Source organism: Fukomys damarensis, unplaced genomic scaffold (assembly GCF_012274545.1).
Source record: "Fukomys damarensis isolate Sample0158 unplaced genomic scaffold, DMR_v1.0_HiC HiC_scaffold_37, whole genome shotgun sequence".
NCBI lineage: Eukaryota > Metazoa > Chordata > Mammalia > Rodentia > Bathyergidae > Fukomys > Fukomys damarensis.
In genome coordinates, this window is record NW_022900949.1 from 40,374,736 (window position 1) to 40,379,749 (window position 5,014).

The following is a 5,014-nucleotide window of genomic DNA, read 5'->3' on the forward strand; positions in this document are numbered from 1 at the left end:
TGTGTGCATTATACACCCTAAATCACTTTATCATTGGTGGCTTTGTAAAGTTATGTAAGAAGTTTTTTTCAATCCTAGATTTAAAAGTTATTTCCCACCAGAAATTTGGCTCAGTGGTTCTCCCACCTGCCTCGCAAGTGCAAGGGCCCATATTCGATCCTTGGTTCAAAAGAAACAGTTATTTCCCACATAGTCTTTGAATACTTTACAGTTTTACATTTCATATTTTGTCCTAAATCTGCTTTGTTGGCACATCTGCTTATGTGTTAGGCAAAAATACAATTTATTTTGCTACTAAAATAAGCAGGTTTCTCAGTATTAAGGAATGAATAATGTTTGTATTTCCAGTTTTATTAAATCCCAGTTTTGAATAAAGCAGAAGTACTTCTTGAAATTTGTAGAAGTTTAACATATATGTAAGCTATCCCACATTTAGACTCTAAATTACTTTTTTGTTTTGTTTTGTTTTTTGTTTTTTGAGACAGAGTCTCACTGTTTAGTTGAGACTGACCTGGAACTCACTATTTAACCCAGGCTGATCTCAAACTCACAGCAGTCCTCCTGCCTCAGCCTCTGGATTGCTGGGATTGTAGACACACACCACCGCACCCGGCTCAATAACTGACTCCTAACATGCCATAGGCATCAAGGGAATATTTCTGCTATTTTCTTCTTTTATATGAGATTTGTATAACTAACCTGTGTTTTTCACAGGAATGTTGGTATAATTTTTTATCCAATTTAATTGGCTCACTGGTATTGTAAATACAATTAAGCCAGGATATAATTTGAAGAACTCATAATATTTCACATCATAACATCCAAAAAAGATATTTACTCTCCATGTTTTCAGATAATCTTCTACAGTTTTATTTGTATGTATTATTCTACTTTTATTGAATTGCAAATTTTTCATCAATTCCTGGATATTGTGTAGAAGAATTTATAAGGTAGAGTATGGAGATGGCTTGTGGTATGCGGTATGTGACTTTTCTGAAAGTCAATGAAGTGCTTCCTTTACAGTGCACATATTTTCATTACATACACTTTCTGGAGGTAGGTCCTTCTCTAATATGTTAAAATATGCATGTCATAAGTATATTCTAGGTTTTTTATTTGTTTTTCTTTTTTGTTTCTTTGGTTTTGGGGGTTTTTTTGTTTTGTTTTGTTTTTTGAGGCAGGGTCTCACTGTGTAGTTGAGACTGACCTGGAACTCACTATGTAGCCCAGGCTGGTTGCAAACTCACAGCGATCCTCCTGCCTCAGCCTCAGGAATGCTGGGATTACAGCACATGTGGCACTGCACCTGGCTATTCTGCTGTTTTAAATCCATTAATAACTACACTTCAAATTTTTTTCCCATTTTACCTTCTAATATAGTAAAACATATTAAAGACAAAAAAACCTTTAAATTCCTTTTTGGTTGTTTTGTGTAAACTGATATGAGAGAAAAGTGTATGTGAGTTACTTATTTGTAATTTGTATTGTGAGGACAAATCATTTAGCTTTATTTAATTGATATAGATTCCACGAGTATTAAAGCTATGCAAAACACTTCAGTTTTTTCCAGTACATCTTGTCTTTGGCAACATAGATCTCTATGTCATTGTTTTAAAATGTTAATTTTGATTCTTTTTTCATTTAAGAAGATTGGGTCTCTTCCATTTCAATCTTTAGGTCACATCTTTCTTTTTTCTGTCTTTCTCTGTGTTAATTACTTTTACATTGCTGGGTCAAAATAACTGACACCCAGAAGTTAAGAAAATTTTAGCCGGGTGTAGTGGCACATGCCTGTAATCACAGCACTCAGGAGGCTGAGGCAGGATCGCTGTGAGTTTGAGACCAGCCTGAGCTACATAGTGAGTTCCAGGTCAATCTCAACTACATAGTGAGACCCTATCTCAAAAAAACAGAAAACAAAATTTTAGCTCGCAGTTTGTAAGGTTTCAGTCCATAATTGGCTGGCTTTGAGCCAGGGCAACATGGCAGAAAGGCATGGCAGAGGAGAAACAGTCCATGGTAGAGTAGACAGGAGGAAGGAAGCAGTCAGCCATCCTTTCCTTTCTTTTTCTACTCAGGCTACAAGCCTATTGGTTGGTGCCCCACATACCCAGAACTATGCTAAAACAATCAGTGAGCTAATCCAATTATCACATACCCATGCTCTAGACACCTACCGAAAATCCCACCTACAAGAACATAAGGTTTTTCAGGGGGGCAGTGATTTAGCTCAGTAGCATCATGCCTGCCTCACAAGTTTGAGGTCTATCCCCATTATGGGGGATTGGCAGGGGGGTGGGAGGGACACATCGCTTCTTGGCCTTTTGGCTAAGATCAAGTGTAATAGGTTTTTCAGGGGCATATAGATACACTCTCTCCCTCTCCTCTCTCCCTCTCCTAAAACCGCACATGGACATTTAAAGAATAGTGAAGATGGTGTGGATTCTTGTTATATTCCCCATCCTAAAAATTTTCCTCTACAAATTCTCCATCCAGTTTCATATGTGTCATGATATATTTGTCAAGGTATGAAGTCCATTTTGATTTTGTGTTCTTAAAGAATATTTAAGAAATTATCAGCAGAGGGCCAGGAATTTAGCTTAGTGGTTCTGCTATCTGCTTTGCAGGTGCAAGGTCCCAATTTCAATCCCTGGTACCAAAATAATAATAATAATAATAATAATAATAATAATAATAATAATAATAATAATAAATTGACAGTTTCAGAAAATGTTTTGACATATTGATACCAAGATTTAAATAGGTTTTTCTTTGTTGATTTTTGTTACCTCTGATAAGTTTCAGATTCTGAATCATCTTTATCTGATGAAATAAGCCAATATCACACAATTATGATATAGTGGTTTTTGGTACTGTGGTTTGAACTTTTAATCTTGCACAGGGTAGGGAAACATGCTGCCACATAACCAAATTCCCAGATTAAAAACTATTTTATAATACAGCGTGTCTTTCACTAGGTGATGTTTTATTTGGGATTTTAAAATATGTATTCATAGGTGTAGTAGGTCTTTAATTGACTTATCTTGTAAACACCTTACCTAGTTTTAGATAAAAGTTGCATTAACCTTATAAAATGAGCTGAAAGGTTTTTTTTTATTTTCTACGTTTTAAACAATATATACCAGACAATATATACTGTTTAGTGATTGACATAAAAGTGTTCCACCCCTGAGATACATAAAGGACACTTTGTATTTTTATTTTTCATTGTTGTTGGTACAGGGTCTCATTAATCTCCCCAGACTACACAATTTGTGATCCTTCTTCCTAAATCTTCTGAGTGGGTTGGGTTACAGACAACCCAGAGAGACTGCCCGGCTAAATGTTTCTTAAAATTTTCATAGAACCATTTGTAAATACACAGGGAATTAATACAGTGAGGCATTTTTCTCTTCAATGCCATTTTACTTGCTTGCTTGCTTGACAACTTGTTTCAGCTTCCAGCATTCCCCTTTTTCTTGTAATAGATTTAAATTTTTACATTTTTAAGGAATTTATTCACTGTATGAAATTTGTTAAATCATAATTTTTGTATTTTTCTGTTTTTCTAAAATATCCTTGGTCTGACAGGTGGAGAGGTAGTATCTGGAATCCCATGAGCCAAGTAGTTGCAATGGAGCTGCAGTTCATAGCCAGCTGAGGCAGATTATGAAAACCCTCATTCCAAAATTAAAGTTGTCATCTCTTCCTGTAAGCAGCCAGAGGCGCCCTGTGAAAATGGTTCACTCCTCTCTTGACCCAGAAAAACCCACAAAATGATGCAAATCAAGAGGTTCAAAACTTCATGTTCACCAGAGACTACGGAAATGGCCTGAAAGGAAAGGGCAAGGGCTCACACACATTTGGTCCATTGCTCACATTCACATGAGTCAATCATATACTCCAGAAGGATGATTTACTATGCATCTCTCAAGACAAGTTCTAAACAATAGTACCACATGAGTGCTTCTAATGTTTTCCTTCTAGGAATATCATTGTTGAAATACTGAATTTCAACATGTGAAGGTGGAACTACAGAGCATGGGGAGCTTACAGTCTGAGTCCTTACATTTCCCTACCTGTTAACCAGGAAGTAAACCAGAGAATCAGGTGTGGGCCTCCATTTCATGGAATCATTCAGGACCCCATGATTGTCAATATTTACCTTCAGAAGTTGGGGTTTGTTGTTTTTTTTTAATGACCCTAGCTTGTTTGAGGGGGTTGCAATGTTTTCTTTCATCTCTACTCTTTTGCAGAATATTGCTATCATTTAATTCTAGCTTTTTCATATGCACAATAATTGAATTATTTTTGGCAGTATGTACTCATTTTCTTGGATGAGAGAGACACTGTGAAAATCTTGGCAATAAAGCCTACTGCCTCATTCCCAAATATTGATCTCTCAAACAGCAAGCCCTCACTCTCTTCCTTTGTGTCCTGGCCTATCCTGGACTCATGATGTTTTCGGACATCTGGGGTTGATTCCTCCATAAGTCATTCACCCTGGAACCTTCTGAACACACTTGAGATCCCATTTTCAGGAACAGTGCCATTAAGAAAACAGGAGCAGAATCTTATGCACTATTATAGTTTATTCACACCAGAGAAACTATTCAGTATTTACACATGTGTGACTTATTTGTTTCACTTAGGAGTATATCCTCCATATGTATGTGTTTTCCTATGAATGAATTAATTTCTATTCTTTATGGCTGAATAGTATTCCATTTTATAGAAAAACCACATCTTCCTTATCCAGTTTCCAACTGATGGGCAAATGGGCTGTTTCCAAGTTTTAGCTATTACAAACTGTGCTGCTATAAACATAGGTGCACATATATCATTATATGATTCTTTTAATTCTTTTGGAAAGATACCCACCAGAGAGATGGCTGGATCAAATGGAACCTCTAATCACAGCTCTGAGGTATCTCCATATTGACTTCGATTGTGGTTGCACCAGTCTGCACTCCCACCAACAATGGAGAAGGGTTCCTTTCTCCTCACAACCCCA